The sequence below is a fragment of the Camellia sinensis genome, chromosome 10, assembly GCF_055761805.1.
Source record: "Camellia sinensis isolate YWXY chromosome 10, ASM5576180v1, whole genome shotgun sequence".
NCBI lineage: Eukaryota > Viridiplantae > Streptophyta > Magnoliopsida > Ericales > Theaceae > Camellia > Camellia sinensis.
Genome location: NC_138970.1, coordinates 97,784,196 through 97,804,910, shown reverse-complemented (window position 1 = coordinate 97,804,910; position 20,715 = coordinate 97,784,196).

The following is a 20,715-nucleotide window of genomic DNA, read 5'->3' as shown; positions in this document are numbered from 1 at the left end:
ACCTCTTCTGAACACTTCGGGATTTTTTAAAGTTTTATACTTGTTCTGACAACCGACACCTTTTAATGAAAACTGACATCATTTATAAATTCATTTTCTTCATAAAAGTTACACCTTGGAACTTTATATCTTTACATTACATTAATTTTCTTAGTAAAAGTTACACCTTGGATCTTTTCTAAAAACGAAACATTCAGCTTTCATTGAGATTGGTCTTCTTTGGGAACTTATATCTCTTGTAAAAACGAAACATTCAGCTTTGATGATTGGTCTTGGGAACTTGTACCTTTTGTAAAAACTCACAAAGTTTACAACTATTCCTAAAGTTTACACCTTTCCTAAAAATTTACACCTCCTCTCGGAAATATTTACAACTTCTTGAAAAATGACACATTTTGTGGAAAAACCTTTTTCATAAAATTTAAACTTATTATTTCAAGTTACACCTTTAGTGAAAAACAAAACTTACATCTTTTCTATGGTCATTTACACCTTCTTCGGACAAACATACACCATATTTGAAAAGGTTATACCTTTTGTCAAATAATTTCTTGGTGTGTTTGGTAACGTTTACGTTTTCAGTTTATATTTACAAAAATTTTATAAACTAGTTTTTGTTTATTTTTTGAAAAACATAAACTACAAACGCATTTGGTAATTGACAAAATGTTTATTTTATATTTAAAATATAAAAAAGAGTGAGAAATGGCGAGTGGTGGCAAGTGGCAGCGGAAGACGGTGGTAGAAAGTGGTGACGGTGAGTGGTGGGTGGTGGTGGTGGTGGTGGGTGGGTGATGGTGGCAGGTGGTAGCAAGTGGGTGGTGGTGGTGGTGGTGGCGGCGGGTGGTGGGTGGTGGTGGCGGGTGGTGGGTGGTGGTGGTGAGTGGATGGGTAACGGTGGCGGGTGGTGGGTGGTAGCAAGTGGGTGGTGGTAGCAGGTGGGTGGCGGGTGGTGGTAGGTGGTAGGTGGTGGCGAGTGGTGATGGTGGGTGGGTGGGTGGGTGGGTGACGGCGGCGGTTGGTGGGTGGTAACGAGTAGGTGGTGGTGGTGATGGTGGCGGGTGGTGGGTGGTGGTGGCAGGTGGGTGGCAGATAGCGAGTGGTAGCGGGTGGTGATGGTGGGTGGGTGGGTGACGGTGGCAGGTGGTGGTGGGTGGTGGCGGGTAGGTGACGGATGGTGGTGGTGGTGGTGGGTGGGTGGGTGGGTGGGTGGGTGGGTGACGGTGGCGGGTGATAGGTGGTAACGAGTGGGTGGTGGTGGTGGTGGCAGGTGGGTGCCAGGTGGGTGATAGGTGATGGTGGTGGCCGGTGGTGGTGGTGGCAGGTCAGTGGCAGGTAGTGGTGGGTGGCTAGTGGTGGCAGGTGGTGGTGGCAGGTGGGTGGTGAGTGGTGGTGGCAAGTAGGTGGTGGTGGCGAGCGGTGGATGGTAATGGCAAGTGGTGGGTGGTGGCGGTTGGATGGCAAGTGGGTGGTGGGTGGTGGGCAGTAGTGGTGGTGGTGGGGGTGGGGGTGGGTGGTGGTGGCGGAGGCGGAAGACGGTGGTGGAAAATGGTGGCGGGTGGTGGCTAGTGTTGGGTGGTAAAAAAAAAAAAAACTGAAAGCTCAAAATGGAAACACATTTTTTGTGTTTTTATTTTTTGGCCAAATTTATAAACTGAAACCACTGATTTATAAATCAAAAATTTTGCCAAACAAGTTTTTATTTGAGTTTTTTAAGTTTTTGTAAATATAAACATAAAACTGAAAACGTAAGTGTTACCAAACGGCCTTAACAAACTTTATCAAAAGCTTATCTTCCATAAAACGTGTAAATTTTCAAAAAAGGTCTAACTGTCTTCACCAAAGATGTTAGGGGTGAGCATGGTCCGGATTGGACCGGATTGGGATAAAACCAGGACCAATCCGTTATTTACGGTTCCTAAAAAATTGGAACCAATCCAATCCGTTTAAATCATGGAACCAATCCGAACCAATCCATTTAAATATGGATTGGATCGGTTTAGGACCACGGATTCACATAATTAAATAACAAAAATATATATATAACACTTGAATTTCATAAAAATATAAACATAGCGCTATATTAGTTCCATAATAGCAACATGTTTTTCTATAATAACGACATACTGTTCTAGAATTTAAACAACCATAAGAAAACTGGTTTCACCATAAGTATTTAGACCATTGCAAATTAAAACTTAAAACTAACAAACAAAAGTAATAAAAGAAGATATTATACGATTTTAGGTTTGAGTTTAGATTTTACATAGAATAAGAAAAGATACTATGGGGGAGGATGTATAATAAAAATATAGACTATTTGTATACGGTCCGGATCGGTTCCAATCCGGAACCGTGGGATTCAATCCGGAACCAATCTGTGAACTATGGATTTTTAATTATTCAATCCGGAACCGAACCACGGATTCAAAAAACCAATCCAAACCTATCGGATTGGACTGGACTGGATCGGATTACGGATTTCACGGATTCCTTGCTCAGCCCTAAAAGATGTAACTCCTATTTAAAAGGTGTACAATTTTTTAAACATGTTTGCTTCACAAAAGGAGTACCTTTTTAGAAGAGGTGTAAGCTTTTAAAATAAGGTGTAAACTTGCTGAAAACATATTTTCCATAGAAGGTGTAAATTTTTTAGAAAGGTGTAAGTTTTGCTGGCGGAAAAGTTGTAATATCCCATAAAAAGTCTAAATTTTATGAAAACAGTTATTCACAAAAGCAGTAACCATTCAGAAACGGTGTAAGCATTCCCACAAAAAGGTGTAATCATTCAGAAAAGGTTTATGTTTTTAACAAAAGGTATAAATTTTATTCAAATACTCCTTCCATGCAAGGTGTATATTTTCAAAAACATGTATGTAGTTTTCACAAAACATGAAAGATATGTCACAATGGTGTAACTTCCCATTGAAGGTTTAAAATTTAGTAAAATATAATTCAGATTTCCATAAAAGGTGTAAGCATGTTCAGAAAAGATGTAACTAATTTCAAAAAAGGTGTAAGTTCTGTTCTCATAAAAAGTGTAAGTTCCAATAAAACGTGTAAATTTTTTAATAGACATGATTTTTAATAAATTAGTAACATCTCACAAAAGGTTTAAGTATTTCAACGAAAAGGTCTAAATTTTGTAAAATAAATTATTTCACAAATGTGTAACCTTTTCACAAATACTGTAAGTTTTTTCACAAGGGATGTGAGTAACTTCACAAAACGTGTAAGTTCCGTTTTTTCCCCCCAATACCTGGAAGTTCCTAAAATCCAATCACACTGTATTTGTCTTATTCAAATAATGGCAATGTGAGAGAGAAGGGCGTTTCGGAGGGCTTGGCCTTTCTCTGAGTAGAACTCCGTTTCAGAGACGACGAGTCTGGGAGGGCTTCGAATAGCGACTCCAAGTCCAAATCCAACCAAGTATGTCAATGCAAAAGAGAACCGTTTTTAATATAGAGCAACGGACAGACAGAGAGAGCGAGAGAGAGAGAGAGAGAGATAGACTGAGATCAACAGACATTGAGACCTAGATGGACACTGATCGACAGAGCAGCCACTCCGAGATCGACAGAGGGACCGAAATCGACAGAGATCGACGGAGAAGAGACCCACATGGACACAGACAGACCAAGATCGCTGGAGACAGATCGAGATAAACAGGGATCGACAGAGAGAGACAGACATCGACGGAGAATAGGTCGACATCGACACAGAGAGACCAAGATCGATAGCCAGAGAGAAAAAAACCTTTGATTTGTGGTGGCTGTCCCAGTGGAGGTGCCGATCTCAGAAGGCTGTGAGCACCGGACGCCACCGACGCTTGGGTGGTCAGCGGGGGTCACGAACCCTTTCATTTGTTCAGTGGTTGTCCCAATTTGTTTATGAACACTTCGAAATGAACACTTGATGTTACTCCTTTTGTGTTTACTACGAATACTTTGAAATGAACACTTGATGTTACTCCTTCTGTGTTTACGAACATTTTGAAATGAACGCTTTGTTACTCCATTTGTGGTTATGAACACTTTGAAATGTTACTCCTTCATACTTTTCGTGAAAATACTTACACCATTTTTGAAAAGTTACTCCTTTTGTTCAAGAAATTGTACCGTTTGTGAGCGGCAACTTAAAGCTTCGTCAGAAGTCACTTATAGCATTTGTGATAAAAAAAAAAACATAAAATTTACACATTTTGCTTAAGCTTACACCTTTTCGTGGCAGGGCTTACACCATTTTTGAAAAGTTACTCCTTTTGTGTAAGAATTTTTGGCATAACATTTATACTTTAACTTCCAACTTACACCTTTTGTGAAACCCCAACTTAAAGCTTTATTCGGAAGTCACTTGCACCATTTGGGAAAGAAAAAATCATCAAATTTACACCTTTTTCTTAAGATTACACCTTTTCGTGAAAATACTTACACCATTTTTGAAAAGGTACTCCTTTTGTGTAAGAATTTTTGGCATAACATTTATACTTTTTCTTCCAACTTACACCTTTTGTGAAAGAGTGTATAAGCACAAAAGGAGTAAATGTTATGACCAAAATTCTTACACAAAAGGTGTACATTTTCAAAAAATGTGTAAATATGTTACCAAAAAGGTGTAAGCGTAAGCAAAACGTGTAAATTTCATTAATTTTGTTTTTCACAAAAGGTATAAGTGACTTCCGAAGATGCTTTAACTTGGTCTTTCACAAAAGGTGTAAGTCGGAAGAAAAAGTATAAGTGTTATGCCAAAAATTGTTACACAAAAGGAGTACCTTTTCAAAAATGGTGTAAATATGTTCCCAAAAAGGTGTAAGCTTAAGCAAAATGTCTAAATTTTATGAATTTTTTTTTTCACAAATGGTATAAGTGACTTCCGACGAAGCTTAAGTTGGGCTTTCACATATGGTGTAAGTTCGAAGACAAAGTATAAATGGTATGCCAAACGTTCCTACACCAAAGGAGTAACTTTTGAAAAATGGTGTAAGCACTTCCACGAAAAGGTGTAAGCTTAAGGAAAATGTGTAAATTTGATGTATTTTTTTTTCCACAAAAGGTGTAACTTCGGAGAAAAAGTATAAATCTTATGAAAAAAATTGTTACACAAAAGGTTTAAGTTGGGCTTTCACAAACGGTGTAAGTTCGAAGAAAAAGTATAAATCTTATGCCACAAAGAGATGTCAGTAACTTCGCAAAACGTCTAAGTTCGGTTTTTTCCCCCGAAAACCTGTAAGTTCCTAAAATCCAATCACACAGTATTTGTCTTGTTCAGATAATGGCAATGTGAGAGAGAAGGGCGTTTCGGAGGGCTTGGCCTTTCTCCCAGTAGAACTCCGTTTCATACAAGACGAGTCTGGGAGGGCTTCCAATAGCGACTCCGAGTCCAAATCCAGCCAAGTATGTCAATGTAAAAGAGAACCGTTTTTAATATAGAGCAACGGACAGAGAGAGAGAGAGAGAGAGAGAGAGAGAGAGAGAGAGAGAGAGAGATAGACTGAGGTCAACAGACATAGAGACCTACATGGACACTTATCGACAGAGGGACCGAAATCGACAGAGATCGACAGTACGCTGGAGACAGACCGAGATAAACAGGGATCGACAGAGACAGACCGACATCGACACAGAGAGTCCAAGATCGATAGCCAATCTTTCAAAAAAATCTTTGCTTTGCGGCGGCGGTGCAAGTGGAGTTGCCGATCTCAGAAGGCTGTGAGCACCGGAGCCCACCGACGCTTGGGTTGTCAGCGGGGGTCACGAACCCTTTGATTTGTTCAGTGGTTGTGTCAATTGGTTTATGAACACTTCGAAATGTTACTCCTTTTGTGTTTACTATGAATACTTTGAAATGAACACTTGATGTTACTCCTTCTGTGTTTACGAACATTTTCAAATGAACCCTTTGTTACTCCTTTTCTGGTTATCAACACTTTGAAATGTTACTCCTTCGTTAATATATTTACACCATTTTGGAAAAGTTACTCCTTTTTTGTAAGAATTGTTGGCATAAGATTTATACTTTTTCTTCGAACTGACAGTTTTTGTGAAAGCCCAACTTAAACCTATTTCGGAAGTCACTTATACCTTTTGTGAAAAAAAAACTTCATTAATTTTACACCTTTTGCTTATGCTTACACTTTTTCCTGAAAATACTTACACCATTTTTGAAAAGTTACTCCTTTTGTGTAAGAATTTTTGGAATAACATTTATACTTTTGTGCTTATATACACTTTCACAGAAGGTGTAAGTTTGAAGAAAAAGTATAAATCTTATGAGAAAAATTATTTCACAGAAGGTGTAAGTTTGAAGAAAAAGTATAAATCTTATGAGAAAAATTATTTCACAAAAGGAGTAACTTTTCAAGAAAAATATAAGCAGTTTCACGAAAAGGTATAAGCCGAAGCAAAAGGTGTAAATTTGATGAATTTATTTTTTCACAAAAGGTATAACTGACTTGCGAAAAAGCTTTAAGTTGGGCATCCACAAAAGGTTTAAGTTCGAAGAAAAGGTATAAATCTTATGCCAAAAATTTGTACACAAAAGGAGTAACTTTTCGAAAAAAATATAAGCACTTCCACGAAAGGTATAAGCTTAAGCAAAAGGTGTAAATTTGATGAATTTATCTGTTCACAAAAGGTATAAGTGACTTCCGAAAAAGGTTTAATTTGGCCTTCCACAAACGGTGTAAGTTCGAAGAAAAGGTATAAATCTTATGCCAAAAATTCTTACACAAAAGGAGTAACTTTTCAAAAAAAATTTAAGCACTTCCACGAAAAGGTATAAGCTTATGCAAAAGGTGTAAATTTGATGAATTTATCTTTTCACAAAAGGTATAAGTGACTTGCGAAAAAGTTTTAAGTTGGCCTTCCACAAACGGTGTAAGTTCGAAGAAAAGGTATAATCTTATGCCAAAAATTCTTACACAAAAGGAGTAACTTTTCAAAAAAAATATAAGCACTTCCACAAAAAGTTATAAGCTTAGGGAAAAGGTGTAAATTTGATGAATTAATTTTTCCACAAAAGGTATAACTGATCGACAGACTGAGATCGACAGACATAGAGACCGTTTTTAATATAGAGCAACGGATAGAGAGATAGAGAGAGAGAGAGAGAGAGAGAGATAGACTGAGCTCAACAGACATAGAGACCTGGATGGACACTGATCGACAGAGGGACCGAAATCGACAGAGATCGACAGAGAAGAGACCCACATAGACACCGACAGACCAAGATCGCTGGAGACAGACCGAGATAAACAGGGATCGACAGAGACAGACCGACATCGACACAGAGAGACCAAGATCGATAGCCAATCTTTCAAAAAACCTTTGATTAGCGGCGGCGGTGCCAGTGGAGGTGCCAATCTCAGATGGCTGTGAGCACCGGAGCCCACCGACGCTTGGGTGGTCAGCGGGGGTCACGACCCTTTGATTTGTTCAGTGGTTGTCTCAATTGGGTTTATGAACACTTCGAAATGTTACTCCTTCTGTGTTTACTACTTTCAGATGAACATATGTTACTCCTTCTGTGTTTACGAACATTTCGAAATGAACCCTTTGTTACTCCTTTTCTGGTTATCAACGCTTTGAAATGTTACTCCTTCATACTTTTCGTGAAAATGTTTACACCATTTTTGAAAAGTTACTGCTTTTGTGTAAGAAATGTTGGCATGAGATTTATACTTTTTCTTCGAACTTACACCTTTTGTGAAAGGCCAACTTAAACCTATTTCGGAAGTCACTTATACCTTTTGTGAAAAAAAAATTTCATCAAACTTACACCTTTTTCTTAAGCTTATACCTTTTCGTGGAAGTGCTTATATATTTTTTTAAAAGTTACTCCTTTTGTGTAAGAATTTTTGGCATAACATTTATACTTTTGTGGTTATATACTCTTTCACAACAGGAGTAAGTTTGATGAAAAAGAAAGTATAAATCTTATGAGAAAAATTATTTCACAAAAGGCGTAACTTTTCAAAAAAAATATAAGCAGTTCCACGATAAGGTATAAGCTGAAGCAAAAGGTGTAAAATTGATGAATTTATTTTTTCACAAAAGGTATAAGTGACTTCCGAAAAGCTTTAAGTTGGGCTTCCACAAAAGGTGTATGTTCGAAGCAAAAGGTATAAATCTTATGCCAAAAATTCTTACACAAAAGGAGTAAGTGTTCATAAAAGGTGTAAATGATTTATACTTTTCAGTAATCAGTTACACCTTTTTCTGAAATTCCTTACGCCTTTCTTGAAAACTTATACTTTTCTTGTGACCATTTACACCTTTAGTCATATAATATATTATTTTATTAATTTACCTGGAAAGTGACCTGCTTAGCAGGTCACCAATGTGTAAGTTTCAAAATATTTTGATATAATCTAATACATATAAATGTGTAAATGCAAAATAAAAAAATATAAATACCTTGCATACCATATACAAGGCACACATGAGAAAAGTCCTCTTATGATAGGACTGGACTCACCCTCTTTTACAAGGTTAATTTGAGTCAACACGATTGTCAGTTGATATGTTGTATTCTATGGATAAGCCACCAATCCATAGGCCCGTAGAGTGCTAACTTTCAAAAATTGTAACATTGAGAGTGCGTTCATATAATTTTTAACAAAATATATATATATATATATATATGTGTATGAGAGCTTGGCCTAAAAGTCTAAATCTTAATTTTATGTAATCAAAAAATTCAGATGTTAAAATATTTTGTTTAAAAAGATGAAGTTAGATAAAATAATCAAAATATCTTTATATATATAGGAAAAAGGTTGAGACTCTCTTTTTCTTTGACCCTCACCATTCCCAATTTATTGGGATTGGCCAACTTTTTGCTTTTTATTTTTTGTTTTTTTTTTTCCCCTCCTATCACTCACTGACATGTGTTAGTGGAAGGTTGTGGGGGTCAAAGAAAAAGGGAGTTTCTATCATTTCTGTATATATATATACACTAGCAGCAACCCGTGCTATGCACGGGAATGTATAATTTTAATAATTTATTATAGCCATTTTTGTATAATAAAATAAAAAATACTTATAAATTTAAAATATAATAGAGAATTGTAACTAAGAAATATTTTAAATATGATAACTATCTCATACCTAAGTTCATACATTCATTTTTTTCATAAATTTGTCATTTAAAACATTAATTATAAAATTATCTTAGTCCAGATAGGTCATTTAGCAACATAAACTATATTTCTATCGGACATAATTATAACTTTAAAAGTGAATAATGTAAAAATGGGTACTATTACAAATAATGTAAAAATGTTCAAAGGCCCCTTTAAAGAAAACAAAACAAAAAAAAAAAAATGCCCCCACTACATATACACATAAGTATACAAAAAGAATAAAATTCATCAAACTGTAAAATCCTACAATTGCTTAACAAATTGTGACGTTGTTGATGATTGAATGCAACTCGAATCTTAACCACAGAGTTTGAATAAAACTTTATACCCAATATGCAAACACTAAAAAAACTCGATGGTATGTTAGAATATATAGCTAAAATATGAAGCATTTGAAAAATAAGATAGAAATGAAATTGAAGATCATTATCAGATAGGAATGAATTTGAAGATAATTATTAGATTAATGATTAAAATAAATTTTAAAAAGGGATCATATGAACAATATAATAAAAATAAAGTTGGAGATAATGATGGGATTGGGGATTTAAAAACAAAAAAAGGAAGAAATAAGAAATAAAGATAAATGAAGATACAGGGGAAGATTAAGCAAAATAAAAATAAAATAAAAAGAGATAAGGAGTCTTAGATAATAAAAAGATTTTAAAAGTTAAAAATTTAAAATAAAACAATATTAAGAAAAAAAAATGTTTTTTTATTGGAGAAAAAATAGGACGAAGAAAAATTTAAAACATAACTTTAAGAGTGTGACATGTAGGAAAAAGAATATCAATTGTTTGAGAATTGAGTATTGAGACTTTGAAAATTTTAGAGTACATAATATATTTCCTTATATATAGTATAGATATAGATATATAAGTAAAAAGATAGATATCAAATCTAATTTGAAAAAAATAAATATAAAATAAACATCCTAAAAAAAAGAAGAGAGAAATGTGGGAATTTGGTCGTTAATAATCAAAATTTTTAAAAAGATAAGATATTTATGAGAGATTATGTATGAGTAGAAGATAATTTAATTTTTGTTATATCAAAATAAAGGAATATATATTTTCTTGAATAGTAGCAAAATAAATTTACATTTTTAATAAAGTTGTAATAGAATAAAATATATTTAATTTTCAAATTGTATGCTTGATGATAATTTTTTTTTTTTTAAAAATACATTGATAGAAAATTTTAAAATTGATGGTATTCAATTGTTATCATTATAGCCTATAAAAAGAATTTAATAGTGGTCAATCATTGAGCAATAAAAAATTAACACTTAGCAACTTAAATTTTGTAAAAATTAAAAAAAAAATGGAAAATTCAGAATAAGGTATTGGAATTCCTCAAATCATATAGTTAGATATTTTAGTTAATTTTAAAATTTAAAATTTAAATCCAGTAATATTATGAATGTGTAATAATTCAAAACTTAGATAATACAATAATAGATTTGAGCCACTTTTTTTCTTTCTTTCTAATATTGTTTAAAAAAAATTCCAAATTTTAAATTAGATATGTTTAGATAAAATTTAATGATTTTAAAATTTTAAAATTAAATATTGTTAGATGTACCAATCACTTTAAGCCAAATATATTTTTATTTTTAAAAATTTAAAAATTTTAAGATTGAGAAATTGTGTTTAAGGTTTTGAAGTTGTTGTATGTGATTGTGTTGTTAAGTGGGTGTATATAGGTTGTAGATTATCCGAAGAACTCTCATTTGAAAGAGCTTGAAGGAGGGAATGTGAGATTAACTTTATGCAATGCTGATTTTCTTGAATTCGAGAGTTTACGTGAAGCCATTAATAAGTGTGATGGTGTGATAGACATGAGATAAAATAAATTAAATTAAATCGAGAGAAGGGAGAGAGAGTGATTGTGATGGAAGGGACATGTACATGATATTTATATATATATATATACTATGTATATAACCAACTGTAGTTGTTTTGTCAAAAACCTCCAAAAATTTACTCTAATTTCTCATAATTTCAAACATCTCTCTTTCCTACGTGGTAACCTTCTTTGAGCAACTTTCATATTTTCTTTTTCTTTTTTCATTTTCTATTTGTTTGATAATTAAAATAAAAATTAATTTCATTGCTCATGGATAAAGATTTAAATTTCAAAATTCCTCCATATAGATAAACATATAAAAATTAAAAATTAATTTATGAAAATTAATTTTATAGTCTATGGATAAAGATAAAAATTAAACAATTAATTTCATAACTTATAGATAATTTAAAATTTCTTCCCGTAAATAAACATATAAAAGTTGATAAATAACTTATAAAAATTAATTTCATGGCCCACAAATAAAGATAAAGATTAAATAATTGTTTTAAAAAAAAAAACAAAATTACTCCTTTTCCCCCCTTCATTTTGTACTTTAATTAATTTCATTATAGATAAACATATAAAAATTCATAAATAATTTATGAAAATTTATTTCATGACATATAGATAAAGATAAAATTAAAAAAGTTAATTTCATGACTTATAGATAAATAAACATATAAAAATTGATAAATAATTTGTAAAGATTAATTTCGTGGTCTACAGATAAAGATAATGATTAAATAATTGATTTACAAAAACTTAAAATACTAAAATTTAGATAAAGATATGATTTGTTAATCTATATATCTATCAAAAACATATAGATCTAAATCTTTATTTTGATTTACTCGTATATTTAAACATATAAAAATTCATAAATAATTTATGAAAATTTATTTCATGACCTATAGATAAAAATAAAAATTAAAAAAATTAATTTCATGACTTATAGATAAATAAACATATAAAAATTAATAAATAATTTATAAAGATTAATTTCGTGGTCTACAGATAAAAATAAAGATTAAATAATTAATTTAAAAAAAATTAAAATAATAAAATTTAGATAAAGACATGATTTGTTAATTTATATATCTATCAAAAACATATATATATATATATATATATCTAAATTTTTATTTTGATTTACTCATATATTTTTTTCTCCTTTTATCACATATTATTTTTTTTATTTTACATTTTTTATCTTACGAAATTCCCTTATCTATAACTTCTTATCTCCTCTTAAATTCTTAACCTTTATTGGCTCTGAATGAGAAGACGTGACAACCTTCTTTGATTGCCTTCCATGTTTTCTACTTTTCTCCATTTTCTATTTGTTTGATTAATTAAAATAAAAATTAATTTCATTGCTTATGATGGAGATTTGAATTTCAAAATTTCTCCATATAGATAAACATATAAAAACTAAAAATTAATTTTATAGTCTACAGATAAAGATAAAAATTAAACAATTAATGTAAAAAAAAAAATTCACGACATATAGATAATTTAAAATTTCCTTCCCATAAATAGACATGTAAAAGTTGATAAATAACTTATAAAAATTAATTTCATGGCCCACAAATAAAGATAAAGATTAAACAATTGTTTAAAAAAAAATTAATCCTTTTTTTCCCCTTCATTTTGTACTTTAATTAATTTCGTTATAGATAAACATATAAAAATTCATAAATAATTTATGAAAATTTATTTCATGACATGTAAATAATAAAGATAAAAATTTTAAAAATTAATTTCATGACTTATAGATAAATAAACATATAAGAATTGATAAATAATTTATAAAGATTAATTTCATGGTCTACAAATAAAGATAAAAATTAAATAATTAATTTACAAAAAATTAAAATAAGAAAATTTAGATAAAGATATGATTTGTTAATCTATATATCTATCAAAAACATATATATCTAAATCTTTATTTTGATTTACTCATATATATTTTCTCTTTCTATCACATATTGTCTTCTTCTTTTTTTAATTTTTTATCTCATGAAATACCCTTATCTATAATTTCTTATCTCCAATTAAATCTTAACCTTTATTGGCTTTGAATGAGAAGACGTGGCAACCTTCTTTGATTGTCTTTCATGTTTTCTATTTTTCGTCATTTTCTATTTGTTTGATTAATTAAAATGAAAATTAATTTCATTGCTTATGGATGGAGATTTGAATTTCAAAATTCATCTATATAGATAAACATATAAAAACTAAAAATTAATTTATAAAAATTAATTTTATAGTCTACTGATAAAGAAAAAAAATTAAACAATTAATGTAAAAAAAAAAATTAATTTCATAACTTATAGATAATTCAAAATTTCTTCCAATAAATAAACATATAAAAGTTGATAAATAACTTATAAAAACTAATTTCATGCCCCACAAATAAAGATAAAGATTAAATAATTGTTTAAAAAAAAACAAAATTAATCCTTTTTTTTTCCTCTTCATTTTGTACTTTAATTAATTTCATTATAGATAAACATATTAAAATTCATAAATAATTAATGAAAATTTATTTCATGACATGTAAATAAAGATAAAAATTTTAAAAATTAATTTCATGACTTATAGATAATAAACATATAAAAATTGATAAATAATTTGTAAAGATTAATTTTGTGGTCTACAGATAAAGATAAAGATTAAATATTAAATAATTGATTTACAAAAAATTAAAATACTAAAATTTAGATAAAGATATGATTTGTTAATCTATATATCTATCAAAAACATATATATCTAAATCTTTATTTTGATTTACTCATATATTTAAACATATAAAAATTCATAAATAATTTATGAAAATTTATTTCATGACCTATAGATAAAAAAAAATTAAAAAAATTAATTTCATGACTTATAGATAAATAAAAATTTATTCATGGATTCGTTGATTTGAATTACGAATGAATATTCAATATGCCTAGAACATGATTTGGGCCCAAGGCCCTTTTATATGTTTGAATTGGGCCTGAGGCCGTTTGATACGTCTAATAAGAGTATGAATTGGGCCTGAGGCCGTTTGATACGTCTAATAAGAGTATGAATTGGGCCTAAGGCCGTTTGATATGTCTGGATTGGGCCTAAGGCCGTTTGCCGTTTGATACATTTGAATATTATGATAGGCCAAAGGCCGTTTGAATATTGTGATGGGTCAAAGGCCGCTTGAATATTGTAATGGGCCAAAGGCCGCTTGAATATCAATGTAATGGGCCAAAGGCCTCATTTGAATGAAAAGGTGATCATGATCATGATCATGAATATGAAATGCGCATAGATATGAATATGGAAATAAGAGGCCCGAAGTCGTTTGATACGTTTAAAGTGTTTGAATTGGGCCTGATGCTGTTTGATGAGTCTGACAAAGTTATGCAATGGGCCCCGAGGCCGTCTGATATGTTTGATAAGGATCTCAAATGGGCCCAAGGCCATTTGACATGTACAACAAAAACACAGAATGGGCCTGAGGCCGTTGGTTTATGAAATATACGGGTTTGATGTACTTAACATAAATCTCATTTATATAACCCTTTTACTTTGGTATTATTCATTAGGCTAACACTCACTCTTATTTATATGTATATAGGTGAGCAAAGGGGCGTTCAACCCCAGCCTTAGTGGTGTTTGAGAAAGGAACCCGAGTTTTGTGAAGTCAGCCCTGGTGCCTCACGCAAGAGGCTTTGTTTATGATCTTTTGTATTTTTCTTTTGCTATTTCCATTGGTCATGATAGACAATTTATGTGTATAAGCTTTTGGTACAGCTGACTATGTGTTTGAATGATCCTGGGTATACAAGATGTTAACTACTAATAAGTGGTGTGAATTATTATTAAGTATATGTGAAATGTTTTGATAAGCCATGTAAGCTGAAACGCCCCTAAAATAATTTAGCGTGAACTATCCACATTAATGAACATTCTCTAAACAATAATAATAGTAATTCCATATTCACATATTTAATAAATGAGTTTAATACAGAAGTTCCACATGCGGTAGACATTCAACGAAACCAAGGAATACATGAATCTATAGCATGTAGAGCATCTAGTTTCAAAATAATAAAATGCCCTCAACGGCTTATATCTTCCAAGGCAATAGCCCGATTACACAAAATGGTCTCACGAACCCATACCAAATTAGCCCTAGGCTTTACAAAAATTGTAACAAAAGAAAGAGTGATCTACTCTTCACCAAAACATATCCACACCCTTAGCTTGATGGGATCACAACATCTTTACCTGCACCAAATCCCATTGGGGGTGAGTATAAAGCCTAGTAGAGAATTCTTACAAAGTATATACAGTTATGCAATTTCCAATAAAAATGCAAATGTCGGTGTCATGCCATGCACTTTTCGAAGCAATTCCATTTTATACTCATTTGAAGATTACCATCTTTCAATAAATTAGCAATCTCAACTTATTTCGAAACTTCCAATTTTTAATCAATAGGTGTAACAACCCTCGTTTTAACTTAGTCATACTTGCATACATTTATGGATGATCTTGTTTTGATGTGTGCATTTGCAAATCTTCTCTTGTTTTGATCGAATGATTGCTTGCATGCTTTGTTCTTGTCTGGTGTGTTGCCGAGGTCATCTTAAGCCTAGTCACCTTCGAGACCTTTTTCACTTAGAACTATCTTGGTTGACCTTCGTCTTCACCCTGGCATATTGGCCGAGATATCATCATCTAGGCCGAGGTGCGCGTCGCCTAGGCCAAGATGTGCATCATCTGGGCCGAGATGTTAATATCTAGGCGTTCTAGGCCCTTGATCCTTGCACTAGCGATTTTGTTCCTGGAATGGTATGACCTAGACCGAGGTGTGGCACATCTAGGCCAAGGTGTGGCACAGCTTAGTCAAGGGTTGTCCTTTCAAGCCGATGTCCTTGCCACTTGCTTGCCGGAGTCTTGTTGTTAGCCGATGTCGTTTCTCGTCGGAATTCTCTTGCCGCCTAGCTTGTTGAATACACTTTGTCATGGTCTTGTCTTGTCAAGTCAGTCACCTTTTTGAGTAGAGCCAATCAGCCGATGCCACGTGTCCCGGCAGAGGGATTAAGTCAGTGATTGTCGTGAGAAACATATCATTTTGTATCAAATCTTGCCTTTTAGAGAGAGAAACTCTAGGAAGGAGAAGGAGAAGTTTGAGCAAGAGGGAGTGAACTTCCAAGCTTGATCGTTGGAGCTTGAACCATTAGATTCGAGTTTTGAGGTTAGAATCTTAACCTACTCCTGTTGTTCTTATTGATCATCTAGCTGCATTGCACGATCAAATATGTTCGGCACGTCATGCATTGATTTAAAGTCGGTTCTAGAAAGAGAAAATGATTTTCATGTGTTCTTGAAGAAAAGCCTCGTTTGATCCGAAAGTTTGCATTAAGGCTCATGTTTTTGTGTTTGTTTTGATAAGATCCTTGAGTATGGATACCCAGGTCCATGTTTTTGAATTCATAACATGAAATCTCAGCTTTCGCAATAGCAAGTTTTGATCTTTGCATTCATCTTTCTCATGTTCATGTTCTTGATGTTTATCAAGAGGGAACCTAGATTTTTTTTTCCAACTTCGCTTTTGAATGTGGCCTTCGGGGCCACACCTCGGCAAGGAGGTGTAGAACCTCGGCCTAGACCTGGTAGTTGCCCAGCATGTCTTCCAGAAATAAGAATCGGTGTTTTGATTTGATTTGACTTAGTTTTTGATGAACGCCGAGGTCATTTGCATGCATACTAGACTTGTTTTGAGTAATGCCTTCAATAGACTTTGCCATGTGTTTGTAGGACTTGGATTTGCCTTGACCCCGATTTTGAAGAACCATGTGAGTGGTATTTTTAATAAAGCCATGTTATACGTTTTGATAAAGACTTTGCTTTGCTTTGTTCTGAAAGTACTTGTTAAGCATGAATAATTGTCCCTGTTTTGTATATCAAGCATGATCTTGTTTTGATGACCTTCTCGGAAAGTCCCTTGTGCTGGAGGACTCTAAACTTTCGCAGCACATCTCGTTTTGAAAGTCCCTTGTCCTGGAGGACTCTAAACTTTCGCAGCACATCTTGTCTTGAAAGTCCCTTGTGCTGGAGGACTCTAAACTTTCGCAGCACATTTTGTCTTGAAAGTCCCTTGTGCTGGAGGACTCTAAACTTTCGCAGCACTCTCGTGTTAAAAGGCTACGGGCCTTTGTAACATAGGTCCCTTGTGCTAGAGGACTCTAAACTTTTGTAGCACCCTTGTTTGAGATGCCTCTCTTGCTTTGTCTTGTTTTGCCACTGATGGTTTACCGCGTGGATATGTTTGCCGGAATGTTATTATTAGTAATATGTGATGCTAGTAAGTATCCCTTGAAGCTTTGAAGATTTGTTAGATGGACGAGGTCCATTCCTTGTTATATAAAGTTTTGTCTTGTATTGTTTTGAAAGGACTTCGGCTATTATTCATGCAAACCCCTTTATTATTTATACCATTCATTGAGTATCCAAGCTCACCCTCTCTATATATATGTAGGTGATGAACAAGAAGGCGGTGACGCCTATATGTGATTCTGGAGTTTGTTTTGGATTTTGATTATGTCGGCTTAACCTGTATTTACGTCGGCAGTCTTGAAAATTATGCTTCTCGATTTGTAATATTTGCATGTTGCATACGTCGGCTTGAGAAGCCTTTTGATCAAGATGTGTGTTTTGTATGACAGTTATGTCGGCAAAGAGGATGTCGGCAACCTGGCAGACTGTGTTTCTTGACCTGTAGTTCGTACATTTTGTTGTGTCGACTTGTGAAGCCCTTTGTTAATATGTAAGATGTAATTTGTACTTTGCTTCGTTTGTAATTAAGTTGTAACCCGTATGAAGATGGTTGCTATTTCATTTGACTTATGCACAGCTCTTATGGACTAATCTGTTAGTATGTATCGCTTCCGTACTTGTGAGTCCCATATATTTATACTCTGTTGTGTGTGAATTTTGAAAGTTGGCCTTTGGTAATCTCGGATTACTGGCCATCACGGCACCAAACTACTAGGGGCAGTTTGGGGTCGTGACAGAATGGTATCAGAGCACAAGTTCCTTATAGTACGTTATTCACACACCTTGAGTCCTAAAGAGCATAGGATTTTCCCTTAGAAGGATGTTAGGATTGCATCATATCGCTTGCTATGTGAACAAGGTTTGCATTATCTCGACGTGCTTAATTGTTACTTGCCTACGTGATTATTGGTTTATTTTGTTTAAAAGTCACCTTCTGCATACTCATAGCATCATGAGGAGAGGTAGACCTCCAGTTGGGCGAGATCAGTCCGAGGACAGATTGGACAGACTAGAAAGGTTAGTTGAAGGTTTGGCCCGCGAGTTAAGGCAGACAAGACAGCAGTATGCTAGTGCTACATCTACTCAGGCTGACCAGACGAACGGCCGAAATGCAGTTCCACCTCCACCTCTCCCAGCACCACAAGTACCCCCACAGCCAGCTTTATATGGGGACGGCATGATAGCTTTGATAAGAGAGTTTAGGAAAATGAAGCCACCGAGATTCCAAGGGGGTATAGAGCCGATAAAAGCCGAAGCGTGGGTTTTGGAAATGGAAAAGCTATTCGAGATCTTTCCCAGCACCGACACCCATAAGGTGACATTAACAGCTTTTACACTAGATGACGACGCCTGCAGATGATGGATGATGGTTCGAGAAAGCAATCCAGACTTGACCTGGACCCGATTTTTGGAATTGTTTTACACCAAGCATTTTCCCTTCAGTGTTCGAAATCGCAAGGCTACCGAGTTTCAGACTTTGACGCAAGGTAGTAGAACAATAACTGAATATAACTGTGCCTTTACCGAGTTAGCGAGGTATGCACCCCACATGGTCAATGATGAATATATAAAGGCTAGGAAGTTTGAAAGCGGGCTTTGTGGACCGATACAAGACCGAGTTAATATGCTCAATATGCCGACTTACGCTGGAGTATTGGACAAAGCCATTCTGGCCGAAGCTAACTTGAATAGATATCAGAGTTCAGGAGAGAGCCAAAGGAAGAGGCAGAGTTATGACAATCGCCGAGCACAGTTTGGTGCCAAGAAAAAAGCGAATGTTGGCAGTTCAAGCAATCCAAGGCCAGAAAGTGGGACTAAGCCAACATGTTCCAGTTGTGGAAAGCCACATTTCGGGGTCTGTCGTCGGACGTCTGGAGCTTGTTACGAATGTGGTAAAATAGGTCATTTTGTGAGGGACTGTCCAAAAATGAAGGCTGGTGAAGGTAAGAAAGATGAGAATACTTCAGGCTCCGTGCAGAAAGGTAACGTTGGGAAAGGACCGATGAGGCAAGGCAGAGTTTTTGCACTGGTACTAGGAGACACTCAAAATGCTGAGACGGTGGTGTCAGGTATACTTCCAATTTGCTCTCAAAATGCATATGTATTGATTGACTCGGATTCTACGCATTCATTCATTTCTGCTAAGTTTGCCGAGAAGATTAATAGGAAACTAGAACCCCTTGATTATGTGTTATCTGTATCTACTCCATCTAGGAAATCTATGAATGTTGCATCCATCTATCGAGCACGTGTTGTTGTGATTGGGAATGTTGAATTGTTAGCTGATTTAATGCCATTGGACATAACTCATTTTGAAGTTATACTGGGGATGGATTGGTTAGTGACAAATCACGCATCCATAAATTGTGTTTCAAAGAGTGTCACGTTAAAGCCCCCAAACCTAGCCGAGGTCACGTTTCAAGGAAAAGGGGTAGTATCCCCACCTTACTTAATTTCATCCGTGAAAGCCTATAGATTGATCCAAAAAGGGTGTCAAGGTTATTTGTGTAGCATATTAAGTAATTTGAATGGAAGTGTTGAGTTAGCCGACGTCCCAGTGGTTAATGAATTCCCCGACGTCTTTCCAAACGATTTGCCTGGTCACGTAGTCGATAGAGAGGTAGAGTTTACTATCGACATCATATCGGGAACCCAACCCATCTCCAAAACACCCTATAGGATGGCCCCCACTGAGCTTAGGGAATTGAAACTTCAACTACAAGAGTTGCTAGATAAGGGATTTATTAGGCCGAGCACTTCACCCTGGGGAGCACCCGTCTTGTTTGTTAAGCAGAAGGATGGTACGCTTCGTCTTTGTATTAATTACCGGGAACTGAATAAGGTAACCATCAAGAATAAGTACCCGTTGCCAAGGATAGACGATTTGTTGGACCAGTTGCAAGGAGCCCGAGTCTTTTTCAAAATTGACCTTAGGTCGGGTTATCATCAGCTTAAGGTTAAAGCCGAGGATGTTGAGAAGACTGCTTTTCGGACGAGGTATGGCCACTACGAGTTTTTAGTAATGCCTTTTGGAGTGACCAATGCCCCGGAAGCATTTATGGATTTGATGAACAGGGTCTTTAAGCCATATCTAGATGAGTTTGTGGTTGTCTTCATTGATGATATATTGATTTACTCTAGAAGTAAAGCCGAACACGAGGAGCATTTGAGACTTACCTTACAGACTTTGAGGGATCGGAAATTGTATGCTAAATTTAATAAGTGTGAGTTTTGGCTTTCCACTATTTCATTTTTGGGTCATGTAATTGATGAAGAGGGTATTTCGGTTGATCCTAGTAAAATTAAAGCCGTTGTGAATTGGCCGAGTCCGGTTAATGTGTCCAAGGTTCGTAGCTTTCTGGGATTGGCTGGTTATTACAGAAAATTCGTAAAGG